This window comes from Lissotriton vulgaris, chromosome 3_1 (genome assembly GCF_964263255.1).
Source record: "Lissotriton vulgaris chromosome 3_1, aLisVul1.2, whole genome shotgun sequence".
Taxonomy (NCBI): domain Eukaryota; kingdom Metazoa; phylum Chordata; class Amphibia; order Caudata; family Salamandridae; genus Lissotriton; species Lissotriton vulgaris.
In genome coordinates this window covers 423422691-423435192 of record NC_141689.1, presented here as the reverse complement: position 1 = coordinate 423435192, position 12502 = coordinate 423422691, and the positions used below count along the sequence as shown (strand labels likewise).

At 59.8% G+C, this 12502-nt stretch overlaps 15 non-coding genes across 15 annotated transcripts; all 15 read right to left on the bottom strand.

Moving 5' to 3' along the window:
* Positions 1–145: 145 nt before the first annotated feature.
* LOC147726550 (U1 spliceosomal RNA) lies at positions 146–309 on the bottom strand. The gene has a single exon (XR_015309657.1). It is a non-coding gene; the product is annotated as a U1 spliceosomal RNA (small nuclear RNA).
* A 605-nt stretch (positions 310–914) lies between these two features.
* On the bottom strand, positions 915–1078 carry LOC147726549 (U1 spliceosomal RNA). The gene has a single exon (XR_015309647.1). It is a non-coding gene; the product is annotated as a U1 spliceosomal RNA (small nuclear RNA).
* Positions 1079–1683: 605 nt separating this feature from the next.
* Positions 1684–1847, bottom strand: LOC147726548 (U1 spliceosomal RNA). Its single transcript, XR_015309645.1, has one exon. It is a non-coding gene; the product is annotated as a U1 spliceosomal RNA (small nuclear RNA).
* Positions 1848–2452: 605 nt separating this feature from the next.
* Positions 2453–2616, bottom strand: LOC147726547 (U1 spliceosomal RNA). The gene has a single exon (XR_015309623.1). It is a non-coding gene; the product is annotated as a U1 spliceosomal RNA (small nuclear RNA).
* An 899-nt stretch (positions 2617–3515) lies between these two features.
* Positions 3516–3679, bottom strand: LOC147726546 (U1 spliceosomal RNA). The gene has a single exon (XR_015309613.1). It is a non-coding gene; the product is annotated as a U1 spliceosomal RNA (small nuclear RNA).
* Positions 3680–4284: 605 nt separating this feature from the next.
* LOC147726545 (U1 spliceosomal RNA) lies at positions 4285–4449 on the bottom strand. Its single transcript, XR_015309750.1, has one exon. It is a non-coding gene; the product is annotated as a U1 spliceosomal RNA (small nuclear RNA).
* Positions 4450–5054: 605 nt separating this feature from the next.
* On the bottom strand, positions 5055–5227 carry LOC147726544 (U1 spliceosomal RNA). The gene has a single exon (XR_015309765.1). It is a non-coding gene; the product is annotated as a U1 spliceosomal RNA (small nuclear RNA).
* A 596-nt stretch (positions 5228–5823) lies between these two features.
* Positions 5824–5986, bottom strand: LOC147726543 (U1 spliceosomal RNA). Its single transcript, XR_015309760.1, has one exon. It is a non-coding gene; the product is annotated as a U1 spliceosomal RNA (small nuclear RNA).
* Positions 5987–6583: 597 nt separating this feature from the next.
* LOC147726542 (U1 spliceosomal RNA) lies at positions 6584–6746 on the bottom strand. The gene has a single exon (XR_015309728.1). It is a non-coding gene; the product is annotated as a U1 spliceosomal RNA (small nuclear RNA).
* Positions 6747–7355: 609 nt separating this feature from the next.
* Positions 7356–7519, bottom strand: LOC147726541 (U1 spliceosomal RNA). The gene has a single exon (XR_015309601.1). It is a non-coding gene; the product is annotated as a U1 spliceosomal RNA (small nuclear RNA).
* Positions 7520–8424: 905 nt separating this feature from the next.
* LOC147726540 (U1 spliceosomal RNA) lies at positions 8425–8588 on the bottom strand. Its single transcript, XR_015309767.1, has one exon. It is a non-coding gene; the product is annotated as a U1 spliceosomal RNA (small nuclear RNA).
* Positions 8589–9193: 605 nt separating this feature from the next.
* On the bottom strand, positions 9194–9356 carry LOC147726539 (U1 spliceosomal RNA). Its single transcript, XR_015309766.1, has one exon. It is a non-coding gene; the product is annotated as a U1 spliceosomal RNA (small nuclear RNA).
* A 605-nt stretch (positions 9357–9961) lies between these two features.
* LOC147726538 (U1 spliceosomal RNA) lies at positions 9962–10125 on the bottom strand. Its single transcript, XR_015309731.1, has one exon. It is a non-coding gene; the product is annotated as a U1 spliceosomal RNA (small nuclear RNA).
* A 605-nt stretch (positions 10126–10730) lies between these two features.
* LOC147726537 (U1 spliceosomal RNA) lies at positions 10731–10894 on the bottom strand. The gene has a single exon (XR_015309702.1). It is a non-coding gene; the product is annotated as a U1 spliceosomal RNA (small nuclear RNA).
* Positions 10895–11499: 605 nt separating this feature from the next.
* Positions 11500–11663, bottom strand: LOC147726536 (U1 spliceosomal RNA). The gene has a single exon (XR_015309720.1). It is a non-coding gene; the product is annotated as a U1 spliceosomal RNA (small nuclear RNA).
* Between the last annotated feature and the right edge of the window lie 839 nt (positions 11664–12502).

The following is a 12502-nucleotide window of genomic DNA, read 5'->3' as shown; positions in this document are numbered from 1 at the left end:
GCTCAGCACTTTGCATGCGATTCCCTCTTGCCCACGCCCCCTTCCAATCCAGCCGCAGCACCCTGGACAGACCACAGAAGACGACGAAAGGTGCTCCAGACTCCTTTTTATTTTTTCCCTTTTTGTCTTTCTTGAAACCAGAGATCAGGGGAAAGCGCGAACGCAGTCCCCCACTACCAGAAATTATGCAGTCGAGTATCCCGCATTTGGGGACATCGCAGGGGTCAGCACATCCGAAGTGCAATGGATGAGCCTCACCCTGGGAGAACCACCTTCGTGATCATGGTGTCTCCCCTGCCAGGTAAGTATGAGTTGGAAGGGGACAGGGCGAGGGCGGCCCGCTTGGCATCTCCCGGCAGAGCGAGGGTGGCATCCACACAGGGAAGGCCTGAGGCCGGGCCAGGCAGAGCACGGGCCTTGTGGGGCGCAAGGTTGCCCAGCCAAGGCCCCTGTGCCCACTTTGGAAAGCGCGCAGCTACCCACAGCGGCTTCCCACAGGCCTCGGCCGGCCAGCGAAATTTGCATGTCCACGCCCACCAGCAGCGCCAATCAGGGCCCTGCTTTCACAATGCTGCACGCAGCTCACACGTGGGGCAAAGCCAGGGCTACAGCACTTACAGAAGGGGGCTTGCCAGGTCGAAATCGGGCCCAAAAGCAGACCTGTCAGGCCCTCCAAACTGTGCGCAAGCAAAGGCTACGGCAAGCAGACAAGAGGGCTTGCCAGGCCGAAATCGGGCCCAGAAGCACGTTTCTAAGCCCTAACCCAGCATGGCTCAGTCTTGTTAATTTGCATATGTAATTGGCCCTCGCCCACGCCCCCTTCCAGCACCCTGGACGGACGACAAGAAACGTCAAAGGGTGCTCCAGACTCCTTTTTATTTTTTTCCCTTTTTGTCTTTCTTGAAACCAGAGATCAGGGGAAAGCGCGAACGCAGTCCCCCACTACCAGAAATTATGCAGTCGAGTATCCCGCATTTGGGGACATCGCAGGGGTCAGCACATCCGAAGTGCAATGGATGAGCCTCACCCTGGGAGAACCACCTTCGTGATCATGGTGTCTCCCCTGCCAGGTAAGTATGAGTTGGAAGGGGACAGGGCGAGGGCGGCCCGCTTGGCATCTCCCGGCAGAGCGAGGGTGGCATCCACACAGGGAAGGCCTGAGGCCGGGCCAGGCAGAGCACGGGCCTTGTGGGGCGCAAGGTTGCCCAGCCAAGGCCCCTGTGCCCACTTTGGAAAGCGCGCAGCTACCCACAGCGGCTTCCCACAGGCCTCGGCCGGCCAGCGAAATTTGCATGTCCACGCCCACCAGCAGCGCCAATCAGGGCCCTGCTTTCACAATGCTGCACGCAGCTCACACGTGGGGCAAAGCCAGGGCTACAGCACTTACAGAAGGGGGCTTGCCAGGTCGAAATCGGGCCCAAAAGCAGACCTGTCAGGCCCTCCAAACTGTGCGCAAGCAAAGGCTACGGCAAGCAGACAAGAGGGCTTGCCAGGCCGAAATCGGGCCCAGAAGCACGTTTCTAAGCCCTAACCCAGCATGGCTCAGTCTTGTTAATTTGCATATGTAATTGGCCCTCGCCCACGCCCCCTTCCAGCACCCTGGACGGACGACAAGAAACGTCAAAGGGTGCTCCAGACTCCTTTTTATTTTTTTCCCTTTTTGTCTTTCTTGAAACCAGAGATCAGGGGAAAGCGCGAACGCAGTCCCCCACTACCAGAAATTATGCAGTCGAGTATCCCGCATTTGGGGACATCGCAGGGGTCAGCACATCCGAAGTGCAATGGATGAGCCTCACCCTGGGAGAACCACCTTCGTGATCATGGTGTCTCCCCTGCCAGGTAAGTATGAGTTGGAAGGGGACAGGGCGAGGGCGGCCCGCTTGGCATCTCCCGGCAGAGCGAGGGTGGCATCCACACAGGGAAGGCCTGAGGCCGGGCCAGGCAGAGCACGGGCCTTGTGGGGCGCAAGGTTGCCCAGCCAAGGCCCCTGTGCCCACTTTGGAAAGCGCGCAGCTACCCACAGCGGCTTCCCACAGGCCTCGGCCGGCCAGCGAAATTTGCATGTCCACGCCCACCAGCAGCGCCAATCAGGGCCCTGCTTTCACAATGCTGCACGCAGCTCACACGTGGGGCAAAGCCAGGGCTACAGCACTTACAGAAGGGGGCTTGCCAGGTCGAAATCGGGCCCAAAAGCAGACCTGTCAGGCCCTCCAAACTGTGCGCAAGCAAAGGCTACGGCAAGCAGACAAGAGGGCTTGCCAGGCCGAAATCGGGCCCAGAAGCACGTTTCTAAGCCCTAACCCAGCATGGCTCAGTCTTGTTAATTTGCATATGTAATTGGCCCTCGCCCACGCCCCCTTCCAGCACCCTGGACGGACGACAAGAAACGTCAAAGGGTGCTCCAGACTCCTTTTTATTTTTTTCCCTTTTTGTCTTTCTTGAAACCAGAGATCAGGGGAAAGCGCGAACGCAGTCCCCCACTACCAGAAATTATGCAGTCGAGTATCCCGCATTTGGGGACATCGCAGGGGTCAGCACATCCGAAGTGCAATGGATGAGCCTCACCCTGGGAGAACCACCTTCGTGATCATGGTGTCTCCCCTGCCAGGTAAGTATGAGTTGGAAGGGGACAGGGCGAGGGCGGCCCGCTTGGCATCTCCCGGCAGAGCGAGGGTGGCATCCACACAGGGAAGGCCTGAGGCCGGGCCAGGCAGAGCACGGGCCTTGTGGGGCGCAAGGTTGCCCAGCCAAGGCCCCTGTGCCCACTTTGGAAAGCGCGCAGCTACCCACAGCGGCTTCCCACAGGCCTCGGCCGGCCAGCGAAATTTGCATGTCCACGCCCACCAGCAGCGCCAATCAGGGCCCTGCTTTCACAATGCTGCACGCAGCTCACACGTGGGGCAAAGCCAGGGCTACAGCACTCACAGAAGGGGGCTTGCCAGGTCGATTTTGGGCCCAGAAGCAGAGATTTGGGGCTTTTGATGCTCAAGAGCTGCCACTGAAGCCCACTCTAGGGGAGGCAGTGACCAGTTGCCTGGCTAGGCCCCAGTTGACTGCTTGTGGCTGAAAGCCAGGGACAAACCGTCCAGCAAGCGAGCAGGGGTTCCCGCCCTGAGCCCCTCACGCCTTCCCGAACGCTCCCAAACGCAGCAGAACCCTCGCCGGGCAGAGCCCTCGCCGGGCCACAGCCTGGGGGCCTCAGCCAGAGTCTGGGCCCAGGAAGGCTAGGGTGAGGCAAGTGGCTGGCAGCCAGGCCACTGCCCCAGGGTGGGAGATCGAAAGGAGCAGACATGTCACCTGGCCAGGGCCTACTGCCCTGTCTCTGGATAGGGCCCCAGAGTGGGAGGCTTCAACTATCCCATCATTCCCCAGCTCAGCACTTTGCATGCGATTCCCTCTTGCCCACGCCCCCTTCCAATCCAGCCGCAGCACCCTGGACAGACCACAGAAGACGACGAAAGGTGCTCCAGACTCCTTTTTATTTTTTCCTTTTTGTCTTTCTTGAAACCAGAGATCAGGGGAAAGCGCGAACGCAGTCCCCCACTACCAGAAATTATGCAGTCGAGTATCCCGCATTTGGGGACATCGCAGGGGTCAGCACATCCGAAGTGCAATGGATGAGCCTCACCCTGGGAGAACCACCTTCGTGATCATGGTGTCTCCCCTGCCAGGTAAGTATGAGTTGGAAGGGGACAGGGCGAGGGCGGCCCGCTTGGCATCTCCCGGCAGAGCGAGGGTGGCATCCACACAGGGAAGGCCTGAGGCCGGGCCAGGCAGAGCACGGGCCTTGTGGGGCGCAAGGTTGCCCAGCCAAGGCCCCTGTGCCCACTTTGGAAAGCGCGCAGCTACCCACAGCGGCTTCCCACAGGCCTCGGCCGGCCAGCGAAATTTGCATGTCCACGCCCACCAGCAGCGCCAATCAGGGCCCTGCTTTCACAATGCTGCACGCAGCTCACACGTGGGGCAAAGCCAGGGCTACAGCACTTACAGAAGGGGGCTTGCCAGGTCGAAATCGGGCCCAAAAGCAGACCTGTCAGGCCCTCCAAACTGTGCGCAAGCAAAGGCTACGGCAAGCAGACAAGAGGGCTGCCAGGCCCGAAATCGGGCCCAGAAGCACGTTTCTAAGCCCTAACCCAGCATGGCTCAGTCTTGTTAATTTGCATATGTAATTGGCCCTCGCCCACGCCCCCTTCCAGCACCCTGGACGGACGACAAGAAACGTCAAAGGGTGCTCCAGACTCCTTTTTATTTTTTTCCCTTTTTGTCTTTCTTGAAACCAGAGATCAGGGGAAAGCGCGAACGCAGTCCCCCACTACCAGAAATTATGCAGTCGAGTATCCCGCATTTGGGGACATCGCAGGGGTCAGCACATCCGAAGTGCAATGGATGAGCCTCACCCTGGGGAGAACCACCTTCGTGATCATGGTGTCTCCCCTGCCAGGTAAGTATGAGTTGGAAGGGGACAGGGCGAGGGCGGCCCGCTTGGCATCTCCCGGCAGAGCGAGGGTGGCATCCACACAGGGAAGGCCTGAGGCCGGGCCAGGCAGAGCACGGGCCTTGTGGGGCGCAAGGTTGCCCAGCCAAGGCCCCTGTGCCCACTTTTGGAAAGCGCGCAGCTACCCACAGCGGCTTCCCACAGGCCTCGGCCGGCCAGCGAAATTTGCATGTCCACGCCCACCAGCAGCGCCAATCAGGGCCCTGCTTTCACAATGCTGCACGCAGCTCACACGTGGGGCAAAGCCAGGGCTACAGCACTTACAGAAGGGGGCTTGCCAGGTCGAAATCGGGCCCAAAAGCAGACCTGTCAGGCCCTCCAAACTGTGCGCAAGCAAAGGCTACGGCAAGCAGACAAGAGGCTTGCCAGGCCGAAATCGGGCCCAGAAGCACGTTTCTAAGCCCTAACCCAGCATGGCTCAGTCTTGTTAATTTGCATATGTAATTGGCCCTCGCCCACGCCCCCTTCCAGCACCCTGGACGGACGACAAGAAACGTCAAAGGGTGCTCCAGACTCCTTTTTATTTTTTTCCCTTTTTGTCTTTCTTGAAACCAGAGATCAGGGGAAAGCGCGAACGCAGTCCCCACTACCAGAAATTATGCAGTCGAGTATCCCGCATTTGGGGACATCGCAGGGACATCGCAGGGTCAGCACATCCGAAGTGCAATGGATGAGCCTCACCCTGGGAGAACCACCTTCGTGATCATGGTGTCTCCCCTGCCAGGTAAGTATGAGTTGGGAAAGGGGACAGGGCGAGGGCGGCCCGCTTGGCATCTCCGGCAGAGCGAGGGTGGCATCCACACAGGGAAGGCCTGAGGCCGGGCAGGCAGAGCACTGGGCCTTGTGGGGCGCAAGGTTGCCCAGCCAAGGCCCCTGTGCCCACTTTGGAAAGCGCGCAGCTACCCACAGCGGCTTCCCACAGGCCTCGGCCGGCCAGCGAAATTTGCATGTCCACGCCCACCAGCAGCGCCAATCAGGGCCCTGCTTTCACAATGCTGCACGCAGCTCACACGTGGGGCAAAGCCAGGGCTACAGCACTTACAGAAGGGGGCTTGCCAGGTCGAAATCGGGCCCAAAAGCAGACCTGTCAGGCCCTCCAAACTGTGCGCAAGCAAAGGCTACGGCAAGCAGACAAGAGGGCTTGCCAGGCCGAAATCGGGCCCAGAAGCACGTTTCTAAGCCCTAACCCAGCATGGCTCAGTCTTGTTAATTTGCATATGTAATTGGCCCTCGCCCACGCCCCCTTCACGGACGACAAGAAACGTCAAAGGGTGCTCCAGACTCCTTTTTATTTTTTTCCCTTTTTGTCTTTCTTGAAACCAGAGATCAGGGGAAAAGCGCGAACGCAGTCCCCCACTACCAGAAATTATGCAGTCGAGTATCCCGCATTTGGGGACATCGCAGGGTCAGCACATCCGAAGTGCAATGGATGAGCCTCACCCTGGGAGAACCACCTTCGTGATCATGGTGTCTCCCCTGCCAGGTAAGTATGAGTTGGAAGGGGACAGGGCCGAGGGCGGCCCGCTTGGCATCTCCCGGCAGAGCGAGGGTGGCATCCACACAGGGAAGGCCTGAGGCCGGGCCAGGCAGAGCACGGGCCTTGTGGGGCGCAAGGTTGCCCAGCCAAGGCCCCTGTGCCCACTTTGGAAAGCGCGCAGCTACCCACAGCGGCTTCCCACAGGCCTCGGCCGGCCAGCGAAATTTGCATGTCCACGCCCACCAGCAGCGCCAATCAGGGCCCTGCTTTCACAATGCTGCACGCAGCTCACACGTGGGGCAAAGCCAGGGCTACAGCACTTACAGAAGGGGGCTTGCCAGGTCGAAATCGGGCCCAAAAGCAGACCTGTCAGGCCCTCCAAACTTGTGCGCAAGCAAAGGCTACGGCAAGCAGACAAGAGGGCTTGCCAGGCCGAAATCGGGCCCAGAAGCACGTTTCTAAGCCCTAACCCAGCATGGCTCAGTCTTGTTAATTTGCATATGTAATTGGCCCTCGCCCACGCCCCCTTCACGGACGACAAGAAACGTCAAAGGGTGCTCCAGACTCCTTTTTATTTTTTTTCCCTTTTTGTCTTTCTTGAAACCAGAGATCAGGGGAAAGCGCGAACGCAGTCCCCCACTACCAGAAATTATGCAGTCGAGTATCCCGCATTGGGGACATCGCAGGGGTCAGCACATCCGAAGTGCAATGGATGAGCCTCACCCTGGGAGAACCACCTTCGTGATCATGGTGTCTCCCCTGCCAGGTAAGTATGAGTTGGAAGGGGACAGGGCGAGGGCGGCCCGCTTTGGCATCTCCCGGCAGAGCGAGGGTGGGCATCCACACAGGGAAGGCCTGAGGCCGGGCCAGGCAGAGCACGGGCCTTGTGGGGCGCAAGGTTGCCCAGCCAAGGCCCCTGTGCCCACTTTGGAAAGCGCGCAGCTACCCACAGCGGCTTCCCACAGGCCTCGGCCGGCCAGCGAAATTTGCATGTCCACGCCCACCAGCAGCGCCAATCAGGGCCCTGCTTTCACAATGCTGCACGCAGCTCACACGTGGGGCAAAGCCAGGGCTACAGCACTTACAGAAGGGGGCTTGCCAGGTCGAAATCGGGCCCAAAAGCAGACCTGTCAGGCCCTCCAAACTGTGCGCAAGCAAAGGCTACGGCAAGCAGACAAGAGGGCTTGCCAGGCCGAAATCGGGCCCAGAAGCACGTTTCTAAGCCCTAACCCAGCATGGCTCAGTCTTGTTAATTTGCATATGTAATTGGCCCTCGCCCACGCCCCCTTCCAGCACCCTGGACGGACGACAAGAAACGTCAAAGGGTGCTCCCAGACTCCTTTTTATTTTTTTCCCTTTTTGTCTTTCTTGGAAACCAGAGATCAGGGGAAAGCGCGAACGCAGTCCCCCACTACCAGAAATTATGCAGTCGAGTATCCCGCATTTGGGGACATCGCAGGGGTCAGCACATCCGAAGTGCAATGGATGAGCCTCACCCTGGGAGAACCACCTTCGTGATCATGGTGTCTCCCCTGCCAGGTAAGTATGAGTTGGAAGGGGGACAGGGCGAGGGCGGCCCGCTTGGCATCTCCCGGCAGAGCGAGGGTGGCATCCACACAGGGAAGGCCTGAGGCCGGGCCAGGCAGAGCACGGGCCTTGTGGGGCGCAAGGTTGCCCAGCCAAGGCCCCTGTGCCCACGTTGGAAAGCGCGCAGCTACCCACAGCGGCTTCCCACAGGCCTCGGCCGGCCAGCGAAATTTGCATGTCCACGCCCACCAGCAGCGCCAATCAGGGCCCTGCTTTCACAATGCTGCACGCAGCTCACACGTGGGGCAAAGCCAGGGCTACAGCACTCACAGAAGGGGGCCTTGCCAGGTCGATTTTGGGCCCAGAAGCAGAGATTTGGGGCTTTTGATGCTCAAGAGCTGCCACTGAAGCCCACTCTAGGGGAGGCAGTGACCAGTTGCCTGGCTAGGCCCCAGTTGACTGCTTGTGGCTGAAAGCCAGGGACAAACCGTCCAGCAAGCGAGCAGGGGTTCCCGCCCTGAGCCCCTCACGCCTTCCCGAACGCTCCCAAACGCAGCAGAAAACCCTCGCCGGGCAGAGCCCTCGCCGGGCCACAGCCTGGGGGCCTCAGCCAGAGTCTGGGCCCAGGAAGGCTAGGGTGAGGCAAGTGGCTGGCAGCCAGGCCACTGCCCCAGGGTGGGAGATCGAAAGGAGCAGACATGTCACCTGGCCAGGGCCTACTGCCCTGTCTCTGGATAGGGCCCCAGAGTGGGAGGCTTCAACTATCCCATCATTCCCCAGGCTCAGCACTTTGCATGCGATTCCCTCTTGCCCACGCCCCCTTCCAATCCAGCCGCAGCACCCTGGACAGACCACAGAAGACGACGAAAGGTGCTCCAGACTCCTTTTTATTTTTTCCCTTTTTGTCTTTCTTGAAACCAGAGATCAGGGGAAAGCGCGAACGCAGTCCCCCACTACCAGAAATTATGCAGTCGAGTATCCCGCATTTGGGGACATCGCAGGGGTCAGCACATCCGAAGTGCAATGGATGAGCCTCACCCTGGGAGAACCACCTTCGTGATCATGGTGTCTCCCCTGCCAGGTAAGTATGAGTTGGAAGGGGACAGGGCGAGGGCGGCCCGCTTGGCATCTCCCGGCAGAGCGAGGGTGGCATCCACACAGGGAAGGCCTGAGGCGGGCCAGGCCAGAGCACGGGCCTTGTGGGGCGCAAGGTTGCCCAGCCAAGGCCCCTGTGCCCACTTTGGAAAGCGCGCAGCTACCCACAGCGGCTTCCCACAGGCCTCGGCCGGCCAGCGAAATTTGCATGTCCACGCCCACCAGCAGCGCCAATCAGGGCCCTGCTTTCACAATGCTGCACGCAGCTCACACGTGGGGCAAAGCCAGGGCTACAGCACTTACAGAAGGGGGCTTGCCAGGTCGAAATCGGGCCCAAAAGCAGACCTGTCAGGCCCTCCAAACTGTGCGCAAGCAAAGGCTACGGCAAGCAGACAAGAGGGCTTGCCAGGCCGAAATCGGGCCCAGAAGCACGTTTCTAAGCCCTAACCCAGCATGGCTCAGTCTTGTTAATTTGCATATGTAATTGGCCCTCGCCCACGCCCCCTTCCAGCACCCTGGACGGACGACAAGAAACGTCAAAGGGTGCTCCAGACTCCTTTTTATTTTTTTTCCCTTTTTGTCTTTCTTGAAACCAGAGATCAGGGAAAGCCGCGAACGCAGTCCCCCACTACCAGAATTATGCAGTCGAGTATCCCGCATTTGGGACATCGCAGGGGTCAGCACATCCGAAGTGCAATGGATGAGCCTCACCCTGGGAGAACCACCTTCGTGATCATGGTGTCTCCCCTGCCAGGTAAGTATGAGTTGGAAGGGGACAGGGCGAGGGCGGCCCGCTTGGCATCTCCCGGCAGAGCGAGGGTGGCATCCACACAGGGACGGCCTGAGGCCGGGCCAGGCAGAGCACGGGCCTTGTGGGGCGCAAGGTTGCCCAGCCAAGGCCCCTGTGCCCACTTTGGAAAGCGCGCAGCTACCCACAGCGGCTTCCCACAGGCCTCGGCCGGCCAGCGAAATTTGCATGTCCACGCCCACCAGCAGCGCCAATCAGGGCCCTGCTTTCACAATGCTGCACGCAGCTCACACGTGGGGCAAAGCCAGGGCTACAGCACTTACAGAAGGGGGCTTGCCAGGTCGAAATCGGGCCCAAAAGCAGACCTGTCAGGCCCTCCAAACTGTGCGCAAGCAAAGGCTACGGCAAGCAGACAAGAGGGCTTGCCAGGCCGAAATCGGGCCCAGAAGCACGTTTCTAAGCCCTAACCCAGCATGGCTCAGTCTTGTTAATTTGCATATGTAATTGGCCCTCGCCCACGCCCCCTTCCAGCACCCTGGACGGACGACAAGAAACGTCAAAGGGTGCTCCAGACTCCTTTTTATTTTTTTCCCTTTTTGTCTTTCTTGAAACCAGAGATCAGGGGAAAGCGCGAACGCAGTCCCCCACTACCAGAAATTATGCAGTCGAGTATCCCGCATTTGGGGACATCGCAGGGGTCAGCACATCCGAAGTGCAATGGATGAGCCTCACCCTGGGAGAACCACCTTCGTGATCATGGTGTCTCCCCTGCCAGGTAAGTATGAGTTGGAAGGGGACAGGGCGAGGGCGGCCCGCTTGGCATCTCCCGGCAGAGCGAGGGTGGCATCCACACAGGGAAGGCCTGAGGCCGGGCCAGGCAGAGCACGGGCCTTGTGGGCGCCAAGGTTGCCCAGCCAAGGCCCCTGTGCCCACTTTGGAAAGCGCGCAGCTACCCACAGCGGCTTCCCACAGGCCTCGGCCGGCCAGCGAAATTTGCATGTCCACGCCCACCAGCAGCGCCAATCAGGGCCCTGCTTTCACAATGCTGCACGCAGCTCACACGTGGGGCAAAGCCAGGGCTACAGCACTTACAGAAGGGGGCTTGCCAGGTCGAATCGGGCCCAAAAGCAGACCTGTCAGGCCCTCCAAACTGTGCGCAAGCAAAGGCTACGGCAAGCAGACAAGAGGGCTTGCCAGGCCGAAATCGGGCCCAGAAGCACGTTTCTAAGCCCTAACCCAGCATGGCTCAGTCTTGTTAATTTGCATATGTAATTGGCCCTCGCCCACGCCCCCTTCCAGCACCCTGGACGGACGACAAGAAACGTCAAAGGGTGCTCCAGACTCCTTTTTATTTTTTTCCCTTTTTGTCTTTCTTGAAACCAGAGATCAGGGGGAAAGCGCGAACGCAGTCCCCCACTACCAGAAATTATGCAGTCGAGTATCCCGCATTTGGGGACATCGCAGGGGTCAGCACATCCGAAGTGCAATGGATGAGCCTCACCCTGGGAGAACCACCTTCGTGATCATGGTGTCTCCCCTGCCAGGTAAGTATGAGTTGGAAGGGGACAGGGCGAGGGCGGCCCGCTTGGCATCTCCCGGCAGAGCGAGGGTGGCATCCACACAGGGAAGGCCTGAGGCCGGGCCAGGCAGAGCACGGGCCTTGTGGGGCGCAAGGTTGCCCAGCCAAGGCCCCTGTGCCCACTTTGGAAAGCGCGCAGCTACCCACAGCGGCTTCCCACAGGCCTCGGCCGGCCAGCGAAATTTGCATGTCCACGCCCACCAGCAGCGCCAATCAGGGCCCTGCTTTCACAATGCTGCACGCAGCTCACACGTGGGGCAAAGCCAGGGCTACAGCACTTACAGAAGGGGGCTTGCCAGGTCGAAATCGGGCCCAAAAGCAGACCTGTCAGGCCCTCCAAACTGTGCGCAAGCAAAGGCTACGGCAAGCAGACAAGAGGGCTTGCCAGGCCGAAATCGGGCCCAGAAGCACGTTTTCTAAGCCCTAACCCAGCATGGCTCAGTCTTGTTAATTTGCATATGTAATTGGCCCTCGCCCACGCCCCCTTCCAGCACCCTGGACGGACGACAAGAAACGTCAAAGGGTGCTCCAGACTCTTTTTATTTTTTTCCCTTTTTGTCTTTCTTGAAACCAGAGATCAGGGGAAAGCGCGAACGCAGTCCCCCACTACCAGAAATTATGCAGTCGAGTATCCCGCATTTGGGGACATCGCAGGGGTCAGCACATCCGAAGTGCAATGGATGAGCCTCACCCTGGGAGAACCACCTTCGTGATCATGGTGTCTCCCCTGCCAGGTAAGTATGAGTTGGAAGGGGACAGGGCGAGGGCGGCCCGCTTGGCATCTCCCGGCAGAGCGAGGGTGGCATCCACACAGGGAAGGCCTGAGGCCGGGCCAGGCAGAGCACGGGCCTTGTGGGGCGCAAGGTTGCCCAGCCAAGGCCCCTGTGCCCACTTTGGAAAGCGCGCAGCTACCCACAGCGGCTTCCCACAGGCCTCGGCCGGCCAGCGAAATTTGCATGTCCACGGCCCACCAGCAGCGCCAATCAGGGCCCTGCTTTCACAATGCTGCACGCAGCTCACACGTGGGGCAAAGCCAGGGCTACAGCACTCACAGAAGGGGGCTTGCCAGGTCGATTTTTGGGCCCAGAAGCAGAGATTTGGGGCTTTTGATGCTCAAGAGCTGCCACTGAAGCCCACTCTAGGGGAGGCAGTGACCAGTTGCCTGGCTAGGCCCCAGTTGACTGCTTGTGGCTGAAAGCCAGGACAAACCGTCCAGCAAGCGAGCAGGGGTTCCCGCCCTGAGCCCCTCACGCCTTCCCGAACGCTCCCAAACGCAGCAGAACCCTCGCCGGGCAGAGCCCTCGCCGGGCCACAGCCTGGGGGGCCTCAGCCAGAGTCTGGGCCCAGGAAGGCTAGGGTGAGGCAAGTGGCTGGCAGCCAGGCCACTGCCCCAGGGTGGGAGATCGAAAGGAGCAGACATGTCACCTGGCCAGGGCCTACTGCCCTGTCTCTGGATAGGGCCCCAGAGTGGGAGGCTTCAACTATCCCATCATTCCCCAGGCTCAGCACTTTGCATGCGATTCCCTCTTGCCCACGCCCCCTTCCAATCCAGGCCGCAGCACCCTGGACAGACCACAGAAG